Source organism: Prionailurus viverrinus, chromosome A2 (genome assembly GCF_022837055.1).
Source record: "Prionailurus viverrinus isolate Anna chromosome A2, UM_Priviv_1.0, whole genome shotgun sequence".
Classification (NCBI taxonomy): domain Eukaryota; kingdom Metazoa; phylum Chordata; class Mammalia; order Carnivora; family Felidae; genus Prionailurus; species Prionailurus viverrinus.
The window spans coordinates 94,237,703-94,252,685 of NC_062562.1; the positions used below are offsets into that span (position 1 = coordinate 94,237,703).

The 14,983-nt window shown below is 35.6% G+C and overlaps 1 protein-coding gene across 3 annotated transcripts in view; it reads right to left on the reverse strand.

Annotated features, from left to right (window-relative positions):
• The window catches only part of FAM237B (family with sequence similarity 237 member B), a 165,878-nt gene that overhangs the window by 26,848 nt on the left and 124,047 nt on the right, over positions 1-14,983 (reverse strand). For 2 of the 3 annotated variants that reach the window (XR_007146484.1, XR_007146487.1), the window contains exon 12: positions 8,963-9,452. The exons of the other annotated variant lie outside the window; for it this stretch is intronic. The gene's annotated coding sequence lies outside the window, so the exon portion shown is untranslated. The remainder of the gene's footprint in view (positions 1-8,962; positions 9,453-14,983) is intronic. 3 annotated transcript variants of the gene reach the window in all.

The following is a 14,983-nucleotide window of genomic DNA, read 5'->3' on the forward strand; positions in this document are numbered from 1 at the left end:
AATTTTCTAAAGTCATCCTATTCATCCCAAAGGAACTCCTCTCCCCTTCTTCCTCAGAATAACATTTTTGTTGTATTATTATATGACCAATATGATGCACTGCTTTATTCTATCATGAATTCATATTTCAATAAATAACACATACTATCTACCTATATCTACCTATCCAGATTGCAAACTTCTTAAAGGCAAGGATTATGGCTTGTATTTCTTTTCAGTGCAAGTAAGGCTTAGCTTACAATTAATAAACAGGTGTTTATTTGATTTTGATCATACAGCCCTGTATATGTATAGGTATGAATGTCTTTAACCCAGTTTGGGAATCTGACTCTGATCAATGTACTATAAGGAAAAAAATACCAAGTTTCTATTGACTCTTTAGTCACTGTACAATGACACTCACATGTATTTTTTTTAATCCATTCAACACATTTGCTTCAACCAGAGAAAGAGCTGTTCAGTAATTAGGCAAGTACTGCAGTTCTAAAAATCTGTGTACTTTTGGGGTGCCTGTGAGGCTCAGTCGGTTAGACATCCAACTCTTGGTTTCAGTTCAGGTTATGATCTCACAGTTCGTGAGTTCAAGCCCAACACTGGGCTCTGTGCTGCCAGCGTGGAGCCTGGTTGAGATTCTCTCTCTCTCCCTCTCTCTCTGCCCCAACCCCACTCTTACATATCTGCAGAAAATGAATTGCGACTTTCTAAAAGGAAGTGAATTGTTGACACAATAATCTAGATGACTTTAACCAAGAGTTAAATACTGCTACTCCAATCTAGTTATCTACAATGATTAGATTTACTACATACTGCTATGTCACTTTTTTAAATGTTTATTCATTTTTGAGAGACAGAGACAGAGAGATAGAGAGACAGAGTGTGAGCAGGGGAGGGGTAGAGAGAAGGAGACACGGAATGCAAAGTGAGCTCCAGGCTCTGAGCTGTCAGCACAGAGCCTGGCACAGGGCTCGAACTCACAAACTGTGAGATCATGACTTGAACCAAAGTTGAATGCTTAACCGACTGAGCCACCCAGGCGTCCCAATACTGCTATGTCACTTTTAAAGGAGGCTCTTTGGACGAAAGCACAGTCAATGCAAACTGCTTCCAGGAAACCATTTCTGAAAGAATTTGGCTGTTTATGTCTTTGGCCAGAATGATTTGAGTTTGGCTTACAGTCTCTATTTTGCTTTCCTGATGGAAACATCTACTCACATTATACTCACTGCAAGGATGCCTCGCCAAAAGAAAACCCACACTTCTTCATCATGAAAGGATGATAACAGATAGACAACTGGCATGTACTCTAAATGAAATCAACCCAGCCATCATTTCATTCTTCTTACCAAGTGTCTAATAAGACACAACACTGTTCTAGGTATTATGATAAACACTGTGCGAGGTGTTGCAGATATACAAAATCATCCAAAGGTTATTCTAGAAAGAGAAGCAATACAGAATAATAAGCATGCTCTACATCAATAATAGGATAATAAGTGCCGTACGTAATTAGAGAGAGAGTTTTGTGTGGGCTGGGAAAACACAAGAGAGGCTTCCTAAAGGAAAGAGATCAAAACAGTAGATCAGGGGCGCCTGGGTGGCGCAGTCGGTTAAGCGTCCAACTTCAGCCAGGTCACGATCTCACGGTCCGTGAGTTCGAGCCCTGCGTCAGGCTCTGGGCTGATGGCTCAGAGCCTGGAGCCTGTTTCCGATTCTGCGTCTCCCTCTCTCTCTGCCCCTCCCCCGTTCATGCTCTGTCTCTCTCTGTCCCAAAAATAAATTAAAAACAAAACAAAACAAAACAAAAAAAAACGTTGAAAAAACAGTAGATCATTAGTAGAGGTGGGTCGAGTCTCATCAGGGGATAGGACTGCAAATGACATATTGTAGGCCAAAAAGATGTAAAAAGAGAGCTTACACAAGGGCATAGTAAGTGAAAGAAGCTAAGTAATTTGGAAGTACACTAGAGAAGAGTTCTAATAGTCTGTGTTTTATCCTATAGACAATGGAGATTTTTTTTTTAAATTTGGAGCATCTGTGAAATAGTGTTTTAATATCAAAATGAGAAATAATTAAATCACTAAACTAGTTTTTGGAGAAAAAGAGATAATTAAGAATAATTTTTTTAAACAAAATCACAGATAGCTTAGAAAGGAAGAATAAAGGTCAGAGTCAGCATGATGAGGAGAAAGCATAGATTCTAACAGTATAGTGGTTAGACCATAAAAAGTAATAATATTATATAACTGAAATAATTTAGCACTTTTATTCACATTTAGTGCATTTTCCTGATTATAAAACAATGCATATTCATTGCCTAGAAAAATCTCTTAGAAATTTAAATGTGTAAAATATAACTGGGAACTTGGTAAGAAGGAAAATTTATAAATAAAAATGTAAAAACTCTTGTGATATAAAAGGAATGTATCAAAAATCTTTGCTCTAAAATTACATTGTTTTTAGGGAGAACGTCATTCAAAACCCATTTACAGATACTTTTGACGTGGTTATATCAAACTTTTATCTAGTTTATCAGTTTATTGCACTTTGGATACAACGACTTAGAGGAGTTTTACTGCTAGGTGCTGGCATATTAATATCAGAAAGTTAAAGCTCATGGTGAGAACAGTCCTAAAAAGTATGAAAAATTTACACTCATTGTTAGAGTCGTCCCCTTACATATAAAACAAACAGCTACTTGCATCTAAAATCATTGTAATTATAGCAAAGTAATTTACATTCCTAATGACCTTGCATCATAAAGAAAACATAAAATTACATAGCATTTAATATGTCTAGTACGGTTTGAGAGATTACTATCAATAATATTTTTTTAAAAAGCTTTCAGACTTAAGGGGCACCTGGGTGGCTCAGTTGGTTAAGCGTCCGACTTTGGATCAGGTCGTGATCTAACGGTTCATGAATTTAAGCCCCGCGTGGGCTTAAAGCTTGGAGCCTGGAGCCTGCTTCAGATTCTCTGTCTCCCCCTCTCTCTCTGCTCTTCCTCTGCCTGTATGCGCACTCTCTCTCTCTTAAAAATAAAACAAAATAAACATTTTTAAAAAACCTTCAGACTTCAAAGAGAAATTTTCAATTATTTAAATAATTTCATAATTATTCAAAATAATAAGCTGTGACAATAGTTTGGGAAAGTTGTCTATTACAACATTTTAACAATTAGAATAATATTAAAATTTTCAATTAGAAGAGGGGAGCCTGGGTGGCTCAGTCGGTTGAGTGTCCGACTTCAGCTCAGGTCATGATCTCACTGTCTGTGAGTTTGAGCCCCAGGTCGGGCTCTGTGCTGACAGCCCAGAGCCTGGAGCCTGCTTCGGATTCTGTGTCTCCCTCTCTCTCTCTGCTCCTCCCCCGCTCATGCTCTGTCTCTCTCTCTCTGTCAAAAATAAATAAGCATTAAAAAATAAATAAACAAATAAATAAGAAGAGAATGAAAGTTGCAATTATATCAAAAGTCAATATGATTCTAAGAATGACCTATAGAAACATCTGGAACACAAGGACACAGGCATAGAAATCACTATTTCAACAAGTTTTTAACACTATTTCTTGGTCCAAATGCCAACACACTTAAAAGGAGCTTTTCTTATTGAATCAAAATCTCTTTCTACCAAAAATTTAAAGCATAAATTTGGAATTCTTTAAATTTAAAGCACAAAGTTGGAATGTTATGGTTATAGAATAATAGAAGGATTTAATAAAATCATTATGCCTCTTAATAGGTTCATTATAGCTAGAAATTCAGGTTAGCAAAAGTCAAACAGGAAAAACAAGGATTTTAATAGTTGGGTATAAGATAAGAAGTGCTAACTGAAATACCTATCATACCTATTTTATGTTTTGTGGCTTTGAACATTTACTAATTTTTCCTGCCTACATTTTTCCTCTTTCAGTAATTTCATCATTCTGGCATTCAGCCTTTCCCAAAGCTCTTTGGCTCTGAAGGAACATGACCTGTTCCCCAAGCTACAGGAGTACACTCTGGATCAAACCATACCTGAAACTCTCTCCTATTGGATTTTCAATTATGAAAGTCAGTATATTTCTTTTATTGTTGTAGTCATTTTGAATAGATTTTTGTTACATTATAAAAATGTTTTTAATTATATATTTATAGGTGTGTATGAAATATGTACATGAATGCACAGTTAAAATAATAATGAAATTAACACTCATGTGACAGACATCCAGCTTAAGAAATAAAATATTAGTGTCTCAGAAGCCCCCAAGTGCCCCTCCTTATTGTAGCTGGCTCCTCACTCCCACCCCCAGATATAGACAGCAACCTGAATTTTTGGTTAATCATTCCCTTGCTTTCCTTTATCATTTTAGCTCCTGTGTATAAATCCCTGTACAAAACTACTTTTAAAATAATACTAAGATGTTATTTTACTATTTTTTAAAGATTTTTTTAAAGCTTATTTATTTATTTTGAGACAGTATGAGCAGGGGAGGGGCAAAGAGGGGGAAAAGAGAATCCCAAGCAGGCTCTGAGTTGTCAACAAAGAGCCCGACCTGGTGCTCGACCCCACGAACCATGAGATCATGACCTGAGCTGAAATGAAGAGTCACACGCTTAACCAACTGAGCCACCCAGGTGCCCCAATAATACTACGATGTTATTTGACTTTTTAACTTTCATTCTCTCACAAGTGAACAGTGGAGTTTTCCAGAGGCTACATGACTGAGTACAGAAACAACTAAGAGAATCAGGCTGCCCATTAAGCTCGGCATTACAGAAATCTTTCAAAATATATGAAACAGTGCCACATTTCTCACTTTTTGTTTTGGAAAATACACTAATTTTTCAAAAACTTATTTATGTTCACATGTAATTGGTCTATTATTGTTATTTTGAAATTAAATAATAAATATTTTTTAAATCTCTTAGGTTTAATTTGGTAAAAATTGATAGATATAACCTACAGAAACAAAAACTCTTAGGGGTTCTCCAATAATGTTTAAGAGTATAAACAGGTTCTGAGACAAAAGTATCTGAGGCAAATAACAGGAATAGTATTGCTAGGGTGAATACCATGCACATGTTTTCAACCATTTTTCTTTTGGATTGCCATTGCTCTTATAAATTTGTACAGTTTTTATTTTTGGATGCTAATAATTTGCTTATACGCATAGCACGTATGTTTTTACAACATGACTAGTACTCTTCAATCACTTTATGGTTTCTTTTGGTCATAAGGAGCTTTAATTTCTGCATCAAATGGATACATCTTTTCCTCTTTCAGTTCACATCTTTGTACGTAGGTCTTATTTAATAGATCTATCCCTACTCAAAGGTCACAAAGATATTTTCCTATGTTTTCTCTCTTTTTTTAATTTTTATTTAAATTCTAGTTAGTTAACATACAGTGCAATCAATAATGGCTTCAGGAGTAGAATTCGGTAATTTATTTCTTACATCACTTACTGTGCTCTTCTTAACAAGTGCCTTCCTTAATCCATGTCACCCATCTAGCCCATCTCCCACCTACCTCCCTCCATCAACTGTCAGTTTGTTCTCTATTCTTAAGAAACCAAAGCAGGAGGCATCACAATCCCAGACTTTAGCCTCTACTACAAAGCTGTAATCATCAAGACAGTATGGTATTGGCACAAAAACAGACACATAGACCAATGGAATAGAATAGAGAACCCAGAATTGGACACAAATGTATGGCCAACTAATCTTTGACAAAGCAGGAAAGAGTATCCAATGGAAAAAAGACAGTGTCTTTAGCAAGAGGTCCTGGGAGAACTGGATAGCCACATGCAGAAGAATGATACTAGACCACTTTTTTACACCATAGACAAAAATAAACTCAAAATGGATGAAAGACCTGAATGTGAGACAGGAAACCATCAAAACTCTAGAGGAGAAAGCAGGAAAAATCCTCTCTGACCTCAGCTGCAGCAATTTCTTAACGCATCTCCAAAGGCAAGGGAATTAAAAGCAAAAATGAACTACTGGGGCCTCATGAGGATAAAAATCTTCTGCACTGCAAAGGAAACAATCAACAAAACTAAAAGACAACCAATGGAATGGGAAAAGATATTTGCAAATGACATATCGGACAAAGGGCTAGTATCCGAAATCTATTAAGAACTCCCCAAACTCCACACCCGAAAAACAAATAATCATGTGAAGAAATGGGCAGAAGACATGAATACACACTTTTCAAAAGAAGACATCCAGATGGTCAACAAACACATGAAATGATGCTCAATGTCACTCATCATCAGGGAAATATAAATCAAGGCCACATCGAGATACCACCTCATACCGGTCTGAGTGGCTAAAATGAACAAATCAGGAAACTATAGACAGATGCCAGCAAGGATGTGGAGAAACAGGAATCCTTTTGTACTGTTGGTGGGAATGCAAACTGGTGCAGCCGCTCTGGAAAACAGTGTGGAGGTTCCTCAAAAAATTAAAAATAGAACTACCTTATGACCCGGCAATAGCACTCCTAGGAATTTACCCAAGGGATACAGGAGTGCTGATGCATAGGGGCACTTGTACCCCAATGTTTATAGCAGCACTTTCGGCAATAGCCAAATTATGGAAAGAGCCTAAATGTTCATCAACTGGATGAATGGATAAAGAAGATGTGGTTTATATATACAATGGAATACTATTTGGCAATGAGAAAGAATGAACTATGGCCATTTACAGCAACGTGGATGGAAATGGAGGGTATTATGCTAATTGAAATAAGTCAGTCAGAGAAAGATAGATAGCATATGTTTTCATTCATATGTGGATCTTGAGAAACTTAACAGAAGACCAGAGGGGAACAGAAAGGGGAAAAATAGTTACAAACAGAGAGGGAGGGAGGCAAACCATAAGAAATTCTTAAATACAGAGAAGAAACTGAGGATTGAGAGGGGGTGGAGGAGAGGGGAAAATGGGTGATGGGCATAGAGGAGGGCACTTGTTGAGATGAGCACTGGATGTTGCATGAAAGCCCGTTTGACAATAAATTATATTTTTTAAAAAAAGAGGCTCATTTCCCTCTCTCTTTTTTTCTCCCTCCCATATGTTCATCTGTTTTATTTGTTAAAATTCCACATATGAGTGAAATCCTGTGTCTTCTTCCTTAAAGATATTTTCCTAGGTTTTCAAGTTTCCCTCTCATAGTAAGTCTTTCGTTTTCCCAGAACTAATTTTTGTGGGATAAAGTACAACTTCACTTTTTTTCATAAAATGAATTTGTATAAGAATATAAACAATAGCACTTCCTTCCCACTGACAGACAAGGCCTGCTCTGCCATAAATCACACTTTTTTTCTCTGTGCCCGGGGAACAGATGTTGTCTGTTCTATTACCTTGGCCTGTTTATCTAACCCTATGTTATACAATTTTCACAGTTTTGTATTAGCCTTGTGTCTGAAAGGGAAAATCATCTTATATTCTTTTTCTCTGGGAATTTCATGCCTGTCCTTGACCTCTTGCTCTTCCGTGTCAATCTTGGAATTAATGTGTCTAGTTCCATGAAAAATCCTGACAGGATACCTATTGGAGTCACACTGAATTTATAGATATATTTGGGGACAATTGCATTTTCATGATACTGAGTCTTTCTACCCAAGTTTACGGAAGAACTTTATACATTGAAGATTAGAAAGTCTGGAAATTTCTTTATTATATAACTGCATAATAAAGGTGAGAACAAAAGAAATGTTGTCCCAGCATTTTTAAGCCAATGGCCTACTTAATTTTTGCCTTAACAAAGATTCACTGCAAATTTTAAAGAGTTTCTTTAAGTGGTAAAACCTTTGATGATTTGCATAAATACTGGATTGTTCAAACTTAACCAACAGGAGAAGAGTGAAGAGATTACGAAAGCCTATAGACGGTATCTTTCCCAGTGTCTCTGTTTATTAAACAATTTTATATCTTCTGTATTAAAATGTTCAATTCTTTTGTGCTTTTATTGGAGCCTAAAGTTGCTTCTGTTCTGAATTTGTGTGAGCTATTTAAATATTTGACATTAATCTTTTGTTAAGTTACAGCAAACATTTCCCCTCAGTGTATGTTTTTTTAAAAACGCAGAATTTTAACTCTTATTTAGTTGAAATTATAATTCTTTATCTTTGGGATTGCTTCCATTTATTCAAACTTAAAGAATCCTTTCCCCACTAGAAATATGACTAATGTTCACTTTGGTTTTATCTGATTTTCTTTATCATATGACTTAAATTTTGACCCTTTGACCTAAATAGAATTTATTTTGGAGTGTTGTAGGAAATTAAGTATTATAAAACAATTGTCATGTATAAATGCTGTGGTCAGCTCTTATAACATTTGTATAAAATGAAATGGCCATATCTTTTTTAGAGATAGTTGGATTTACAGTGATAAAATTCCAACATTTCAAAGTACATTACAATTTTACTTAAATGTGTTTTAAAATAAATAAACTAGGTTAAAAATAACTTTAAAAAAATAAAAGTGATTATAAAATAGACTCCTGTTTTATATCTCTTCCTTTCCTAATCTTCTCTGATCCCTTTATAGTCATAGGGTCAAACATTTATGTTTATAGAACTAGCACTTGGGTTTTGTTTCTTGAAGCTGATTTCTTTCATGAGTATTAATGACAGGATTTGTAATGTTGGAGATAACTCAATTATTCCGGAAACCTACATCTTAAACCAGGCATTAAAAAATGATGAAATGACATGAAACCATGAAATAATGTCTTTGTGATTTTTTTTAAATAATAAAACAAAGAAAGAAATAGTCTCCCGAAAAAAAGTGCTAATGGAGATATTTTTTAAGGAGTTCTTATGAGAGAGATGTAAAATGGGTATTACTGATCGAAAAGAAAATGAACTTTTTTTGGTCCTTAAACAAGCTACTGTACCACCGCATAACACCTTGCCCCAATATTGACAGTATAAAACAACAATTGTTTACTTCTCACAGTTCTGTGAGTTGACTGACCTCATTCTGGTGATTCTCCTTTGGAGTCTTTCATGCTTTCGTCATCAGGTGGTAGCTGGGGCTGACTTCATCTGATGTTTTGTGTTGGACATCCAAGACAGCTTCTTCCATCACATGATTTACACCTTAACTGGGCAGACTGGTCAGGTGTCTCTCTCTTCACGTGGGCTCTCAATGAGTCTAGATTGGGTTTCCTCACAGCATGGTGGTCTCAAGGTAAATTTCAAATGGCTGCTTGCTTCCCCCAGAATAAGAGTTCTAAGAAACCAAGGCAGAGGCTACAAGGCTTCTTGTGTTCTATCCTTAGAAGTCACAAAGCATCACCACTACTGCAGTCTATTTGTTAAATGGGGCCAGCCCAGGTTCAGTGTGGGGAAAGACTACACAAAGGCATGAATACTGGAAGGTGTAATTCACTGGGAGGCCATCTCTGAAGACCAGCTACCACAAGAACTTTCTACATTTTACATGGTGGCTGTTAAGATGGTGCCTAAAATGATATCAAAAGAATATGATGGGTTAAAAAAGAAAAAAAAAAATCAGGAATGACTCTTTAATACTGTGCAGCCAAGTGTGAATTTTCTAGTTAATTTTTCAATCTTTAAATAATCCATATATTCTCCACTTCTGACCATTTTACCTTCTGCTACTTTGGAGAATCTTGCTGTGTATTCAAACTGATACCAAATGAGAAAAGGGCAGACCACTAATCACCTTCCAACTAGGTGATACCACATGAAAGTTTGGCACCTTGAAAGGCACATCTCTCTATTAAGTACTAGGTGACATGACAACTTATCACAGAGCAATAGTTGGTATACTGAAAATGTCAGAATTTTAGACCTTGAAGGGACTTGAAGATCAGTCTTCGTATTCAAGACACTATACCTAAGACCCAGAGTAATAAGCAACTTGCTAAAAGTTCACATAAGTCATTGAAGACTTTCTAACTCCTATTCCACAAATTTGCACAGCAACATGCTGCCTTTTTCATTTACCTACTAGTATTTCAACTCAAACTCTAAGCTATGAACAAGGTGACTAAACTTGGGTATGGTTGATCCTTATTAAATTTTAAGACTTAAAAAGTGATGGCAGTGAGGTAGTGGAGAGTATAGAGTGATGTATGGAGAGAAACAAAAAACAAAAAACAAAAACCTAAGCTTATTCTAAACCAGTGTTCCCCAAACTTGAAGTATGAAATCTTTTTAAAGAAAAAAGAAGGGGGACAAGTCCTCAATAGCCATGTTGTGGACTTACATTTTTTTATTAAAAATTACAGGAATAGGGGAGCCTGGGGGACTTAAGCACCTAACTTCGGTTCAAGTCACGATCTCATGGTTCATAAGTTCAAGCCCCGCGTTGGGCTTTGTGCGACAGCATGGAGCCTGGATTCTGCTTCAGAGTCTATGTCTCCCTCTCTCTTTGCCCCTCCCCTGCTCACATTCTATTTCTCTGAAAATAAATAAACATTAAGAAAAACTTTTTAATTACGAGAATATATTCAAATGTAAAACTTAGTATAAATTTCTTATGCTTAGAGCATGTACACAACTATAAAACCAAACAAGTTTGCAAGTTGTTAAATAATATCTAGCATTTACACTAGTTAATAAGTACTAGGCTCTTTACTTACACTGTCTCATTCAATATTCGTAACAACCACTATTAGGTGGACACTACTATTATACCCATTTAATAGATGAGGAAATTGAGACCGAGACAAAGTCAGCAACAGACTGAGCAACTTGTTCTGTGTCACACAATTGTAAGTGGGAGAACAGGCTTTCACAAAAAGTTCAAAGCTAATTAAGTGAATGTAAAGAACGATATTGTTTGATAGAAGTTAAATGACTGCTTGTAAAAGGTGGGCATGGTACTAACTATAACTCTGTAGATCTTCAGGGTTTAACATACATAAATTAAAATGTAGGGCGCCTGGATGGCTCATTTGGTTGAGTTTCCAACTCTTGATTTTGGCTCAGGTCATGATTCCAGGGTCATGGGAGTGAGCCCTGATTAGGCTCCTTTCTGAGAATGGGGCCTGCTTAAGATTCTCTCTCTCTCTCCCTCTGTCCTTTTCCTCTGCTTGTGCTCTAAATACATACATACATTTTAAAGAGATTTTTAAAAATAAAATAAATAAAATAAGAGTGAGTAATTTCTTCCATTACTTTTTTCTCTTCTGTCAACTGCTAAATATACCTTAGTAGAGCACAGATTTAATGTTATCTGGTCTTCACTTGAAGGGGATGCCTTGTTAGAAATTGTCTACATCTGCTCACTCATTAAGGTTTTGGGGGTTTGGGGGTTTTTAAATTTTTTTTTAATGTTTTTATTTATTTTTGAAGGAGAGAGACAGAGCATGAGTGGGGGAGGGGCAGAGAGAGAGACACACACACAGAATTTGAAGCAGGCTCCAGGCTCTGAGCCGTCAGCATAGAGCCTGACAGGGGGCTCGAACCCACAAACTGTGAGATCATGACCTGAGCTCATGAAGCCAGACGCTCAACCGACTGAGCCACCCAGGCGCCCCTATTTTGTTTTGTTTTGTTGAGACAATCCCTGATTACTATTTTTTTAAATTATTGAGATATAATTCACATACTATAAAGTCTACTATTTTAAAGTGTACAATTCAGTGGTTTTGAGTATATTCACCAAGTTGTACAACCATCACTACAATTTAATTCCAGAATATTTTCATCATTTCAGAAAGTAAGCCCCTACCCATTAAACAGTCATTCCCTACCCCCTCCTCACCAGGTAGTAGATTAGCAATTCCTAATTCATTTTCTGTCTGTATGGATTTGCCTATTCTGGACAACTTACATAATGGAATCATAAACTATATGGGCTTTTGAGTCTGGCAGCCTTCATTTAGCAGACATTGTCAAGATTCATCCACACATTGTATCAGTACTTCATTCCTTTTTATAATAATATGTGAATAATATCCCCTATATGGATATACTACCTTTTATTTATACATTCCTTATTTGATAGACTTGATAGACATTGGGTTGTGAGCTATTATAAATAGTACTGCAATGAACATTTGTGTGCAAGTTTCTGTATTCTGTATTTCTGTAGACATGTTTTCAACACCAAGAAATGGAATTGTCAAACTGTTTTCCAAAGTAGCTGCACCATTTCACATTTCCATCAGCAATGTATAGGGATTCTAAATTCTCCCCTTCCTCGCCAACATTGATATTATGATACTGACTTTTGGATTACACCCATCCTAGTGGATGTGAAATGATATCTCATGTGGTTTTGATTTGCATTTCTCTAAGGACTAATGATGTTGAGCATCTTTCCATGATCTTATTGGTCATTTGCATATCTTATTTGGAGAAATATGTATTGAAATCCTTCATCCATTTTATAATTGGGTTTTTTGTCTTTTTTTTGGTCAGCTGTAAGAGTTCTCTCAGTAAGGTTTGACAGGGTAATATTGCTAGGTACCAACGCAATAAAAAATGCAAAAAAAAAAATGGGATCTGAAATTGCATGGTTATTGTGAGTTATAAGACGGTCATCCATGAGATCCAGAATCAAATCTGCTTGTACCAAAAATTTTTTTTCATTATTTTTAAACACACATTTTTAGGGGTGCCTGGCTGGCTCATCAGTAGAGCATTGTTACTCTTTATCTAGGGTTTATAAATTCAAGCTGCATATAGGGTGTAGAGATTACCTTAAAAAGTCTTTAAAAAAACACATTTTTAAATGTGTGTGGAGAAACAGGGGATGGGAATTAAAGCATACACTTATCATGATAAAACAATAAAAATGATTTTAAAATATGCATTTAAAACATTTTTTAATGTTTATTTTTTTGAGAGAGAGAGAGAGAGAGAGAGAGAGAGAGAGTGTATATGAGTGGGGGAGGGGCAGAGAGAGATTGGAAGACAGAATCTGAAGCAGGCTCCAGGCTCTGAGCTGTCGGCACAGAGCCCCAATGTGGGGCTTGAACCCACAAGTTGTGAGATCATGACCTGAGCCGAAGTCAGATGCTTAACTGACTGAGCCACCCAGGCAATCCTTAAAATATGCATTTTAAATGTTTAATAAAGAAATATTCCCAGGGACACCTGGTTGAGTGTCCAAATCTTGATTTTGGCTAGGGTCATGACCCTAGGGTCCTGAGATCAAGTCCCAAGTAGGACTTTATGCAATATAATGAACTATATAGTGATTAAGAATTATAACTATCTAGACCATGTTTATATATGGAAATACATTCTACAAAATACCTTTTAATACAGATGCATATTCATATACTTTAATAGATTTAGAAATATTCTGTCATTTTTTCCTCAGACAATATCCATAAAATATATTCTTATAAATCTATTGAAATATACAAATGTACTTATGTTTCTATATAATTTTGTCTTCAAACTAAATCTATTTTAAACAGATGGTATGTATATTTATAAATCTATTAAAATATATGAATGTGCACTGACAAAAAAAGTATGTTCATTGGATCCTTTGGTTTCAAAAAAGCAGTTTCACAAAAAATGGTTCTATTTTATGAAGAAGCATTCCTCACAAAGTTTCAGTGCTCAAAATAAATTTGGGAATTTGTGGAAAATAGATTAAGTAAGTCTTTACAGTAGAAATTCTGAGCCTCTAATCCATAATACGCTTTGTGAATCATGAAAATAAAAAAGTTCTTTTTATTATTTATCTCAAAGTCTGTTGTTTTTATCATGATTTATATTACTTTACTTGCATAAATCAATTTGTATAAATCTTATTTGCATTTGTTTACTAATTTAGCTTCCCCACCAAACTATAAATTCTAACAGGACAGATAAGTTTATCTGTGTTCTTCATTGTTTCTAGTGCCGCAGCCAGGGGATATAGTAGGAGTTCAATAAATATTTTTGTTGTGAATGAATTACTGGCAGAGCATCTTGAGGAACCAGTGCATGGTTACACATCTTAAGAACTACCATTCTAAAGTTACTCAATTGTGTAATAACTTCAAAAAAACTTGTGTTAACACCTCTAGGCCACTAGAGATCCATTTAATAAAATTATTGCTGCACTTGAGTGGAATCAATTACTACTTCAGGGAACTGTAGAGATTTCTCAGAGAGCACATCATGACCTGGAAAAATCTTGCAAAATAATTTTTATATTCTAAAACTCCAACTGAAAAACAGTAGTAAAAATTTCAGTTACCCTGGAATAAGCTGAAAGGAATCATGCTTTGCATCAATGCCAACAATTTTGGGGGACACAATTGGCAACATGAGATTTTCCATCAGGGATATTTAATAGTTCAAATATGAAAAGCAGATATTCCTTGTGGCAATTGCAAATTATTGACTGATTCTCTTTTAAGTGATTTTGCATACAACTTGACCTTTGGGTGGGAGGGGGATAGTCCAATGTTAAGATAGCTTTTAAAAATACTTAAAATACATGGTTTAGGGGTGCCTGGCTGGTTTAGTTGGTAGAGCATATGACTCTCGATCTTGGGGTTGTGAGTTCGAGCCCCAGGTTGGGCGTAGAGATTACTTAAAACAATAAAATCTTTAAGGATAAATAATTAATAATAATAATAATAATAAAATATATGGTTTACCTACATGTTTTGCACAATAATTAACAGTTTTAGGATAGTTAGAAAATGCTTCATTTTTAAATAACCCTTTGTGAAAGTTTATAATGCTATTGTTTTTTCTAAAAAAACACATGAGGAAGCTGAATGCTTTTCATTAACAACTAAGATTCATGAATTTCCTCCCCTTGTCCTCCAGAGTGCTAAAAAATGCTAATTTCATTGAGAGTACAATTGAAGCAAAATAATAAAAATTGGTATAAAATTTAACTATTTTTTTTCCAGTCACCAAAATGGAAAGAATTTCACCAGCTGTCAACACCCCAACATCACTAAAAGCTTAGCTTATGCCTAAACTTTAGACCTTAATAATATTTGGCGGTAGGGGACGGGGCAAATGTCAAGTCAAACAAAGAATGTATTTCCAAACCAGCATT